The sequence below is a fragment of the Dermacentor andersoni genome, chromosome 5 (genome assembly GCF_023375885.2).
Source record: "Dermacentor andersoni chromosome 5, qqDerAnde1_hic_scaffold, whole genome shotgun sequence".
Lineage (NCBI taxonomy): Eukaryota > Metazoa > Arthropoda > Arachnida > Ixodida > Ixodidae > Dermacentor > Dermacentor andersoni.
Genome location: NC_092818.1, coordinates 104,866,967 through 104,879,341, shown reverse-complemented (window position 1 = coordinate 104,879,341; position 12,375 = coordinate 104,866,967). Strand labels below are relative to the sequence as shown.

Genomic DNA, 12,375 nt, shown 5'->3' with positions numbered 1-12,375 from the left:
TTATTTGGGTTCTTGCACAACTCCGTCTTATAGGTTTCAATATCGCCGGGGTGTTCTTTAAAGAGAAATAAGAGATGTCTGCAAGAAGTAGTCGAAAAAAAAATATCAGCATACAAAAACATATCCAATTGAAGCACCAATCGCAATTTCATGTCCCTAAAGGCGTACAGCAGACTCATGCTTTCAGCGAAAAACGTTTGCCATAATGTCCATCAGAGATGCACCTCATAGTGATTTGTGTTCGTTTCCCATTTTGGCTAGGCGACAGAAGGTTTCTATATCTCTCTCTTTTTTTTTTTTTTTTTTGAGCCAGAAGCACAAAACAAGCACAAAGCCAATATTGCACGATATTGCATAGAAAGGAAAATAGGCTTTCTAGAAAGAGCGGGCGTTAGACAATCCGTCCCAGTCGGTACACGTTCTTGGTTAACGCCAAGCAAAGGCTGCGTCACTTTTAGCACAAATAGCGGCCAACCATTCGCACCGTAACATTTTGTCACGCAATTAGCTTGTTTCAGTCCTTTCTTATGGAGGTGCTTAAGCTTTTTGCCAAAGATCTGCATAGAGATTGTTTTGATGTTTGCCGTTCCTAGTAGCTATAACTCCTGGTTGAGGAAGGTCTACGCTATAGTTTCGAGCTTTTTTGTTGTTGTTGCTGTGTTATGGTATATAAAGTGTGCATTTACCGGTGCAAGAGAAGTTACTGTGTTAATGTTCAGTCATCCTATTCAATATATTTAGTACAAGGCACATAAGCAATAGCTAACAAGCAAATACTGCAAATCACATAAGCGAGTGTTAACACAGAATATTTTTTTTAATTACCTAAAGCTTTTAAGACTAAGTTTTCGACGTAGGGCAGTGCCCGCGGGGCTTATTTTAAAATATTCAATGTCATCAAGAAGCAGGCTCACTTTATTTGACTTGTTCTTTTTTTTCTCGCCTCCTTACTCCCTTAAAGCATGAAAAGTTGGCCGTTGAAGAAAATCGTCCTGAAATCGTCGGAGCGAATGGAGTTCTAGGCAGCTTCCTGCTTAACAGCTGTAATGAGAAAATAGGACGCGCAACGCGGTATGTACTTTGAATATCATATCGGTAAAGATATTCGCGATGATTTCCTTCCCTCTTTAAATATTGTGATCAAGGAGGCAGAAAATATAGGTAAAAAAACAAATTTCCTGCACCCTACACTGTAAACAAAAGTTAGCCGACATTGGGGTTTTTGCGGCTCATGAGCTTTGAAGACTACCTTGCACCAGAAAATTACTCTGGCATGAGGCAGTAAAATGCGTTACATTACATCGTTTTACTACCATCTCTGAGAAACGTAGTAAAAGGATGTCATGAGCCGGCTTTACGACGTACGGAGTTTTAGATCACGTGACCAAAAACCATCTATTGAGAGTTTAAAACCACGTGATCTGGAACCAACCTGAAGATCACGTGATTAAATACTACCACTTTACTCCCCAAGGTCTCGATCATTGCAAGCTCCGCCCAATCCAGTTAAGCCTATGCTCGGCGACAGGCACGGCCGCGGCAGAAATAGCAAAGATCGATGCCGTGGCGGTGCATCCACCAGCGGAACGGCAGAACTTTGGAAACTTGGAACGTATGTACGTCGCGTAAGAGGTGCCTCAAGTGGACGCGGCTTCCTGCCGGCGCGCCGCCCGTTGCACGACCGACGAGCCAATCGACTGCATTGCGTCAGTGCGAACTCATCGAAAAATAATGTTCCGATTCCGCTCTGCACGGCGAACCGGCGTGGCCATGCTCGCATTCAGCGACAAAAATCGCCTCAAGAATCGTTCCTGGACCGATCCTCTCTACGGCAGGTAAATATCTTGCCGTTCGCGAGGGATACCGCCATCGGCCGGCAGCCTACAAACGGCGAGTTGTCGCGTCTGCTGCTCCGGCCGGAAGCAAGCGTGTCGGTCAAAGTTCATTGCCAAGCACAAGCCCACTTTTTCATGCTTCTACGAGCTAGAAAACGACTGTCTCTTGTCCACTTTGAAGCTGTGAACGGAATCGTCACGACCCACTGTAGCACAAAATAAACAAAACGTTGGTAAGTTGAAGTGACAGTCAATGGAAAGCCTCACGCACTAGAAATAGATGCGATCATGTCGAGCGGTCTCACCAATTCAAGATGAGGGCATATAATCTCGTAAACACGACAGCTAGCGCTGTAGGAAGCGTGTATACGAGCGGTGATCATGAATTTGTGCTCAGTAGGCGTCAAAGAAGCCCGTAGGCCATCCACTATTGCAAGCAGACGGAGCTGCACGGACGGCGCGCTGATGGGCTCGTGTTCGCCAGCTAAAGCGGGAGACACACGGCCCGATTCGGTGTCCGATCCGGCGTCCGACGCGCCTGAACGGCAGCCGGAATCGAGGTGTTTTGCCGTGCCGAACCGCCGGATCGGACGTCCGGCGTGCGACAAACCGGGCAAATTTTCATCGTCTGATGTGTCCGACAACCGCACTGACCGCACCGTCGTTTGGCCGCAGCTAATGTGACGTTCTCTGACGTTCCCTCCACGGAGGCGGCGCTGGCAGGCCGGTTTCTCGCCGTCTTTTTTTTTCCTTGCCTGCTGCAGTTTGTTGCCGACACGAAATAGTTACCAGTTCAATAAAGTTATCTCGAACGTGTGCTTATTATGCAAAACAGCGCCTAGTACACTAGCACTAAGCTACCGTCGAAATCGGGAGCCGCGACGCGAGGGCCTTTCCGTGGGCAAACAGCACACACCGACCGTCTGAGCGAGGCTGCTCGCTTCGCTTGCACGTTTGCCCTTCGCAACGACTGCGTCGAGTAAACCAATTGTATTTAATTACGGGCTACCTAAGTGCACAGCGTTAATTGTTTTGGCAAAAATAAGCCCTCTTCATCGAGCTCGGGCTGAATCAAGCGCCGTCGGCCGCAGCGTCCGCCTAGCTATGCCTGCCGGCCGTATCGCTGGCTGTCACCGGAGCCGTCAGTGGACAACGCGCCGTCGTGAAGTGTTCTGTCATTTGCAGGGGCATAATTTTATTGACAGTGTTCACGTAAAGCGAAGCAGTGTTGTGCAGAGTTGTTTAAATTGCGTTTCTCGACGTGAATATGTACTCAAGAGGGGGGGGGGGGGGGGGGCTGGATCTGGGCGGAGCTTACGCGCCGCTCGACCGTTCGGATACACGCACGTTGGATCGGACGCCAAATCGTACCGTGTGTCCCCTGCTTAAAGCTCGCTCATGGTTCGGCGTAAGTCCCTGTATATTCTTTATAAATAAGGAAGCCTACCTAGGCACTGTAAACCCAACAATTGGGGCCTAAATGCCTGCCCTCCTCCCAGCTGCGGCTTCGTTTGAGCGACAAAGTCCGATGTCGAAGGCCGTGCTTTTGTAAACTGCATGCCACTGAAGCGGTTGCGAATCTTGAAGGCGACATCCGCTTCATTTTTTTTTTAATATATACAGTACATTTTCTTAAACTTCGTATAAAAAAGTGCATATTTATACAAAGTTAACACTTTTGGACCCAAGAAATTTGTTAAAGTGTCCCTACCGATTGTTGTTAGGAAAAAACACGTAATTTTCTCATTTACGATACATTTTTCTAAAAACCGTAGAGTGGCGCCACTGCAGTATTTGTTTGGTCGACATACCACGTTGGTTGTAGTGAATGCACCTTGCAGTAAGGCGGTATTTGAGTTATATTTTAGAAGTGCCTAGACAAAATCTGCTCCTTGTCGTGTGCAGTAACCATCGCAAACCCTCCGGACTTGTGTAACGCCGTTAGTTCGCCGTGTGTTTCGTGCGATCTACCAGTGTCGACAGTGAGTGTCTTACTACAGCGCCCGTCCGAGCTGCCTTTGTTCTGCCGAGCTGCCTGCCCGCGCTCTCGTGAAAAGTCTGGTACTGGAGCTTCGAATCGTAGTGTATGGAAGACTGTTGAAGGTTGTGCTTTTGTGGAGCTGGAGTTCATCGGAAGTTCTACAGTGCTTGCGCCAGAAAAACGTCGGTGCCTCGGTACCTTTGAGACGAAGGAGCGTTGGCCAAGTCTTTTTGAAAGGTAAGCAAGTTTGGCCCTTGCGCGCATTCTTCAACTTATGATTTACGTAATGAACGCTGTGTAACTAGCTAGAGCAACGCGCTTTCTGGTCGTAGGTTGGCCGTCTTGCTGTGCACATTTAGCAAACAATTTCACGAAGGCTTCCTCTGATGTTACAGCGTACTTGCATTCTGCTGTAAAATATATGCTACCCGCCTTGATTGCTATGCCTGAATGGGCACACAATTATGAAAACACTGAAAGTTGCTGTTCGTTCGGTAGTTTTCTGGCAAGAAGTTATTCGTTATATATGCATTCCCGCAAGTGCAGTACATGTGTAATGTATCCGTCGATGTATCATGGGCTTCGCGCGTTGGCACACGATTCCTATGTTTGACGCTTAAGCAGATAGAAGCTTGTATGAAGATTTTTCTATGTATACAGTTTGGTTTGGATGACCACGTCGCGAGAACCTGTGTATTGTCTTCGCGTATTTGTCTTCTATGTTGCAGACCCGACATAGGCCGGTATTACAGTAACGAAGTTTATTTTTAATCGAGACATTTCAGACACCGGCCTTTAAGAAAGACATAGACCAACCAATTCTTACGAACGGGATGCCAGCTCTTGCAATCGTAGGTTATACGGCAGTGCGTAATAAAGTAAGGACTGCGATTTTGTAGCGATACTTACCCCTCGATTCTATACCACTCTTGTCGCCCACCGCAAACGGCCGGCTGTTCCAGTACGTAGCACGGGCCGGGGCGACGGTCAAACCACTAACGAATAACGAAAAGGAATAGCATCGCTACAAAATCGCGATCTAGCTTTCAGAATGCTTTTCATGTGCTTAGTACTTTTGTTTAATCCAATGCGCCACGTTTTACTGCATATTTGAGTTTTGTTTTTGATTGTCCTGGTAGCCTGTTGTTGCTGATTTCGTTCCTTCCTGAAACTTCGCTTGTTACAAAATATCAGTGTAACCTCCTTAGATATAACAAAGAGACATTTGTGCAACCAGACGCAAATTCATGCAGCTGGCTGTGTGAGGCTCTCTTTGCAATTCCACATGACAGTGGTAAATCACAAATTCCCAGGTTCACAACACAATAAATTAAACATTTCTTACTTTTGAAGGCTATGCGGATTCTGGAGGCATCCCTACATCAAGCAGGAACCTGCTGCACTGCTGGAAGCTGGACAGCACGACAATAAAGCACGTGATCTGTGTGCTTTCTCAAAGGTGCGTACAAAACTGGCGCTGCCTTCCGAGTTGTAGGACACATTTGTGTAATATGCAATCATTTTACTGTATTGCCATTTTCAGGATTTCTAGTGGCTGATCACGAATTTTATGTTTTGGTGGAGTGCCCTCAGTTTAATGAATTTACCTAAAGTAGCCTCCTCTGAGTTAAATATAATTGGACGCTTGAGTAATTATGCCTTATATACTCCATATAGACTATATTAATCTAGCCAAAATGCCTTTTTAAGAACCATGAATTGAGGTTTCGTGTCTCGAAAAATGCGTTGTACCGCCTAAAGACATGGTTTAGGCAAAAGTGCCTTAAGCAATGCTTTCGCACAAAAGTTGTATCATCAAGAGTTTCATAGAAGCCTGTGTGGTCGGTATGGAACATGACAAAGAAAGACATAGTCCAACCAAATACAACATTAAAAGCAATACATTTTGGCTTCCATATGGAAGCCTTGTTCACAATAAGGCTAAAAAAAAGTGGAAGTGCATATTTAATTAAGTTTTAGCATAAGATGGGCGTGGGCTCCTTGGTTTCAGATAAACGTGTGTCCTGTTGATTGCATCTCCAGGGAATCCGGGTACAGGCATGGCTTCCAATTTCTTTCCTGGCCGATTATGCTAGACACTATCCAGTCACTATTGTGTTTAGTCATTGCTGCATGCTCTGCCAAAGCATTTGATGCCACTCTTTTCTCATCCACGTAGTTCTGATGTTGGCGTAGCCATTGTTTAAAGTTGCCCATTGCCCTAATGTAGATAGTATTCATATACACATGTTATGTTTCAAAGGTCAGAATTCATGTCAGTAAAATTTTTGATGCGGGTTGTTACTGGGATGGCTACCTCGTTGGTTTAGCACGGCTTGTCACTGGGGTTGCTCTCTTGTTTGTTTAGCTTCTTGTCGGGTTCTTATGGATTTGATTTTGTGCACAATGAGATGCTACACACACACCTTGCATATACATGAAAAAAAGGTTTACAGCAGAGATAACATATATGCATGGGCATATATATGTGTCAATAAAATACCCGAGCCACATTTCTGCCTACAGAAAAAGAAGTTATTTCTCCTCGAGGGCATGACTGCTTCCAATAATGAACCTCCAAGGGAAGGTTTTCTCTAATCCCCATTTTTGATATCTACATGCTTATGTGGCATGTACAAACTGGACGAGTGGTCTAAATTTTAAATTTGAGTAATAATTGCAATAAATAACTCATTTCACCTGTCTTCTAATGACTCTAAAATTCTATGCGTCTACCTTGCCAAACCTTTTATGAAATTAGTTTGATGAGGCCCAATATACAGGGCTTTCTAAATTGAAGGTATCAGTACCTATTAAAGACTGCTAACTATGAAAATGCTGCTTGTGTATGTGGTTTATTCATTTCTCAGACAAAAGCTTTACACCCAAGTGCAGTCAGTAAATCGAAAACAATTGCGTCTTGTTCAATAGTTCTCGAGCACTTGTGCGTCACTATAGTCGGATACAACTTTAGAAAAAAGGGGAGGCCCCGCCCAGATGACTGAAGCGCGACGTCCGATTGCCTCCGCGACTAAAATAATCCCGCTCAAAAAATCGTGCTTCGGAAACGCGCAATTCTCGGTATAAATAAAGACTTTGATGACTGGATTAGTAGAGCTCTCATGTGCTACAGCACATGCCAGATCGCGACAGAAAAATAACCCCGTGCCTTCCACAACGCTGCCCGTCGTCTGCTCTTTAGCTTCATTGCAAGTGGCAAAAGTAGAAAGAGCAACTCTGCATGGCATTTGTGCTTGTTTACATGTACACGGCAAATTTACTACTCCTGTTCCGAGCTTCAAATGAATCAGTTGCTACTGAACAAGTACTTATATAAAACAATGCATTTATCGCAACCATTACAAACCCAAGATGCTCAGTGTCAGCGAAAGCACCGGGTTAAAGGTGAGGAGGGAGGTCAAAGCTTCGCATATTTCGGGTGGCAAACTGTCGACACCCTCGTGAAAACGCCCGCAAAATGTGGAGAAAAGAAGAAGCAGCACGAAGTAGGACACATGTGCGCTGAGGTCGTGTGCACGATTTCTTTCACCACAACGAGATACCGACGATCGAGAAGATCACTAACGAGTTCTCGAAGCGTATGTGGTGTTATGTTTGTGCCCTGGGATTTGCCTGACGGAAGGCCAGTGCTATGGTTTGTCGACCGTGGAGGCAGCATTCATCCCTGCATGGTGCCTGCCTGCTTCGGACACGACTACGTGCACGGCTCGGGTTTCCTCGCGGCTGCACGGCGTCCACGACGGAAGCAGCCACCGGATCACGGACTGCTTTTCGGCCCCTCCCCGTCCCGGCAGCAATGCAACCCCCCCTCCCCCTCGTTTGTCCGGCGGCGCCCGCACCACAAACGACTCCCGCTGTGTTGGGGACAGTTTCCAAAGGAGGGCTGTGTTTCGACCCAGTGCCTTGCAGTTGGTTCCCTTTGTCCTATGCGGGCCATAAAAATTGTCCGGCGCACCATTCTGACCGACCGCCAAATCGTCCCGACGCCGCAGCGCGGTTCAAGGAAGCGCCGGCCACCGAGAGCGGCATTAGGACACCGGAGGCTGCCCGGACCCTCTCTCTCTCGACCTTGTTTCGTCCTTGGGGACTGTCTGGGGGATCTTTGGACTGAGGGGTGTTATTTAAGCAGCTTGCAGCTGCTTTGTTGGTCTCTGTCCTGATAACGACGACAACATGTAAACATTGTATAAAGAATTATTCGCAGAGAAAACTCTCCTCGTCTCTGACTCTGCGTGAAGCGAGGTCCAGACCTCCTGCCAGCCACACATACCTCGGCAAACGCAACAATGGATCTCCCATCACTGAAGCGGTGTACTGTGTGTCAAGCACAGCAGCCAAGCATTCTCCTGTGGCCTCTCAAATAAATAAGCAGTTCATTTGATGACATATTCCTTTTAATGGAAGCCCAATTCTGAAAAAGCAACGTCCTGCACAGATCATGCTCAATATATGCGTTGGCATGGAAACGTGCTGAAATGCCGGAAAATCTGAATGCAAATGCAGTTATTAATCCTGAATAACTATGTGGGGTCCGAAATGCTCATTCGGGCATCCACTGTCCAGCTTCACACGAAAAAGCAGTAGTCAACGTGAATGAAATTGACAGCCACTCTTAGCAGCCTGCACGCCAAAGCACATTGTGCTTTGCGTGCAGTTGTGCTGCCCCTACTGTTTTTTGCAGCCCGTTCAGATGAATAATGCCAATGTCAGAAGGCCCAATACTCTATTGGGCAGCCACCTATGAGCATGACGGGCCCTGTGATGAAATAACAGTCATCAGGGCACGCTTCAAAGGCACCTTTAGCAGTCTGCACGTCAAAGCCCAGTCAAGCCGTCACCACTGTTGGTGAAACGGCAGCAATCAATGCGAGAATGACAGCCACTGTTGGCAGCTTGCATGCAAACACACATTCATGTGGTGGCATTGTTTATTTTGGTTACCTGGCCCAGGCAAGTAATGCGAATAAGAGAACAATTATCAAACATCATTAGCTTAGTTAGGCCCAATATACCCAGGCGGGTAGCTATTAATAGCAGTAGTCAAGGGCACGCTCAAAAGGCACCATTAGCAGTCTGCATGTCAAATCACAGTCATACCGCAGCCATTGTTGTATTTGTTTATCTGACCGGGCAAGTAACACCAATGTAAGCACAATTATTCACCCTGAATAGCTCTGCTAGCATTGTGCTAAAAAATGCTGAGTGAAGTTGAATGTGTTTTATTGAGGCAATTATTTAATTCACAAGCCATCGGCATGTCGATCAACGGCCAGGTTCAGACAATGTCATTTGTGAAGTAATAAAGGGTGAAAGTTGCAAAAGCTTTTAGTGCACTGCTTTGCTGGGCTCCATTCACTGAATAATGTCTTTGCAATGGCGAAAGCATCAGACAGAAATCACACCCCACTGCACATTGTTATTCGTGCTGAAAATTTTCACCATCATATGTGATAGGCAGTGAAACCGTTTGTTTACTAAGACTGCATGCATGAAAAATTCAACAGCATAGCAAGGTGTTTCGCAATATGCTGCCTTTCATGTGCACTTCTGGCTAGCTGCCACATGCACTGACGCATAAACATGAACAGAGGTAAGAGGCAAAGTTACTGTGCAACCCACATGACGCTTTTAAGAAAATGTATCTCTAAACCTTTCTGTTTTGATAGGCGATCAAAATTTGTTTTGAGCAAGTTGGTTAGTCACATTGCAGCAACAGCACAAGAAACAAGGACAGAAAACGCAGCGAGTAGGCAGATTGAGAAGACGAGGTAGACCAGCGAGAAAGGTTTTAATGAGATGGAAGAGGCCAGTTGTGCAGTGTACAGGGGTTAGTGCTTTGAATGAGATTGGCTAATGAAAATGTCTAAAGACTTTGCTGAAAGAAAACTAGCAAAAACAAATGCTAATATAAAATAAAAGGACAAATATGAGTAAGTGCAAACACGCATGGAAGCAGGAACGCTGGCAACACAACTTATGCGTGTCTGTGCCACAGCACGCATTCTACAGCTTGCGTGCGCGGTGAGCACTGGTGGAAAGAAATCAATCGACGGTGCTATACACAACGCTCGAACACCGCTGTTAGACGCTCGGCTATCTCACTGTTGACAACAATCATTCACGCTAAGTTGACGGCGACAAATCTTTGCATTGGAGGCTTCTTTTGCAAATATTTTCTGTTGAGACGCTCGTAGGTTTGTTTCACGCACGCACGCTTTTCTAATTTCTCCTCAGAATGGTTTTGCTCCATCACTTTACCCCGTCCGACGGAAAATGCAGCGACACGGTACACGAACTCACCCGCAGCTGACAGCAGGCACCAGACTTTGGCAAACTTTTCTTGTCCTAACTTCACTCGGGAGCGAAATAAAAAACATGGAACAAACAGGCAGGATGTGTGTATGCAGCAGTCACCGAGACATCCTGTTTTCAGGCAAAGCATAGCGCAGCATCAGCAATGCTCGCTGCAATGTTTCTTCGCCGGATCACGGCTTAGAATACACGCACGCAGCACAGATGCCGCATCGTAAGCTCGCAGTAATATTTCCGGCATGATAGACAATGACAAGCTGTTTGGGAATTCACTGTGACGAGGCATTGACGCGCACAGCTGACGCGACTTGGCCTAGTTCGAAGCCCGGGCGGCCATCTTCTCCGACGGCGGGCCACCGGCCGTCCGGCGCATGACATCAGTCCAGAGTGCGCAACCATTAGTGGATGCTCGTGTGCATCCGCCTCGGAGGAGTAAACGCCTCTGTTTTTCTAAAGTTGTATCCGACTATAATCGAGCACAGCTTGACCCTTGGCCTAATACTAAATCAGGCTTGAAGCTTTCAATGTCTGCTAATCGCTAGAACAGCACCAGATCTCATTCTGTGCCAAGGGGTGGAACGCATTCGCTTAGAGCTAGGCAGATGAATGTCTTTCTTTCGCATTGAAGTTCCCAATACTTTCTAGTCTTAGGTGAAAGTACACAGCTCAGCACAACGCACGTATGGTATACGTAAGGGTACTTTGTTCTTTAAACCATATCAACAAGAAGCAGCTACTTCCGTTTTTGCACACCTTACCCTATTTCCTAACCTTTCCTTGATCAAAAGTGTAGAAAATTAATCTGTGCTTGTTCTATTGTTTCACAGGTAGACATCGGCGACGGTGTATATGTTGAAAAGTGCCTGCTGAAGAGGCTGCGCCTGGATGCTAACAACTCAGGCTTTCAGTTCGCGGGGGGCCTCCTTAAGGCTCCTTTTACAAAAGAAGAGGTTGAAGGGAGGCGCTACACATGGATGCGCAGCGATTGTTTGTGACATCGTCGCTGCTGGCAGGCCTGGCCTGCCTTTTCGCTTCGTTCTGGGTCTTCCACGTTATCTACTCGAAAAGGCCCACAGGGTTTTGACATTTATTGAGCACTGCTTTCTGGATTTGAGCTACACAAAGCTGCAGGTGAAAGCATTGGATTTAGTCAATATTTACAAGAACTATTGCTAGGCAAAAAAATTTTCAGATGCATATCCTCAAGAAAGTTTCTGTAAAAATTATTCTGCCTAACAAAAGCACTCGTGGGTTCTGTGGCCGGCAGCTTGCCCAAGCCATGTAGCACAGTGCTTGCTTTAAAGGGACACGAAAGGGAAAATTTATTTGAGCGTTATTAAATCATTTTTCTACAACACCGAAAAAACAACTCCCTCCATGAGAATTGGCTTGATAAGCCAGATAACTTGCAAAAACGAAAACTGGTGTCGCCACCACCACCTTATAATTCCTGCACCAGCTCGCTGTGATATGGAATTTGACGGTGTCTGTTCGGGTCTAGCTAATGTTCTACTGGCCAATATTGGTGAATTCTGTTGTAAAGGTGTCAAAGAATATACTTAGTTGAAGTATGACTCCACACTGATGTGCGGGCACTGCATAAAACTTGAAAGTTAAATCTTCATTTTCTCATCTATTAATCCGCTTATTGCCACAATGTTCATGAATACAGTTCTGAAAGATTGTTTTATCAGTCTAAAATGATTTATTGTTTCTCTTTAGTATTTCTGTAATGGACCTTTAGCAACAAAATGTGTGTTAGTTTGCGACAGGTATTCTCAGCGGGGGCAAGAGCACCAGCAGCATGCTCAGTGATTCTGTACCAACTGATAATTTGAAGGATGTCCTGTGCCACTAGGGTTAGGCCAACATGGCTCTGTGTTAATCACCACAAGTGTATTATGCAAAACTTAATGGCCCAGAAATTAGTAATTCAGGGGGGAGTTGAATTAGCTGTTTTATTTTTTTTTTCTTTATCATGGACTTCTCACATTACACTTTGTCACAACGCATTCACTTTAAAATAACTGGAGAATAAGGTGGTTTGGTATTCAGACATGCCTTCTGTGTGTAAACAGTGTTAGATGAGCAATACAAAGATACACCATAGATGCTGACTGGCAACATGAAGGGGTTTGAGGGCAGCTACGAATATACATCCTTGTAGTCGTACCTATAGCACTATGTTCAATTTGTCACACAAGCATATGGCATCCATCACAACTG

General features: G+C 45.7%; 1 long non-coding RNA gene across 1 annotated transcript; it reads left to right on the top strand.

The window, feature by feature from the left end:
* The first annotated feature begins 3,434 nt into the window (after positions 1-3,434).
* LOC140218503 (uncharacterized) lies at positions 3,435-11,371 on the top strand. The gene is made up of 3 exons (XR_011894784.1): positions 3,435-4,053; positions 5,170-5,275; positions 10,977-11,371. It is a non-coding gene; the product is annotated as an uncharacterized lncRNA (long non-coding RNA).
* The last annotated feature ends 1,004 nt before the right edge of the window (positions 11,372-12,375 follow it).